We start from the raw sequence: 581 nt of genomic DNA, 5'->3' as shown, positions 1-581 counted from the left end.
TGGAGCCCTTGAGTCAGTTAACATTGAGTCGTTGCGACAGTCAGATCACGAGATCAATAATCCATAAAGATGATGTGCTTATGTTGTGATCAGTATTTTGCACCTAGTACATGTGACAAGTGTAGTCGCAGATATTGGTTACGTGTAGCGAGGCGACTGGCTGTCTCCAAATACAAGGACGATTTTTTGTTGGCCTTGGCAAGAGCCAAGACTCCACAATTGGAGGGAGAGATCATACCAGATACTGAGGTATCAGAAGTGGAGATCATACCCGATAAAGAGGAGCCAGAGGTGGAGATCATACCGGATAAAGAGGAGCCAGAGGTGGAGATCATATCGGACATAGAGGTGCCACAAAGTCCGCGGGAGGAGGCGCCTCTGCGGATTATCGTAAATGTGTCGACCGGTAGAAGGGTGGTCTGCTTTTTTAATTAGCGTACGTATTATGTGATAGTTATTCTCCTTTCCTCTATTTAACACATTTTAAATACTATCTTCTTTTCTATTGCAGACGGTGCTGTCTTTGAAACTTTGTGGCGTTCAATTAGCATTTAGAAGTCTTTCCGATGAAAGTTATACGA

This window comes from Wasmannia auropunctata, unplaced genomic scaffold (assembly GCF_000956235.1).
Source record: "Wasmannia auropunctata unplaced genomic scaffold, wasmannia.A_1.0 LD336074.1, whole genome shotgun sequence".
NCBI lineage: Eukaryota > Metazoa > Arthropoda > Insecta > Hymenoptera > Formicidae > Wasmannia > Wasmannia auropunctata.
The sequence above is the reverse complement of the archived record's forward strand: the minus strand, read 5'-3'. Positions refer to the sequence as shown.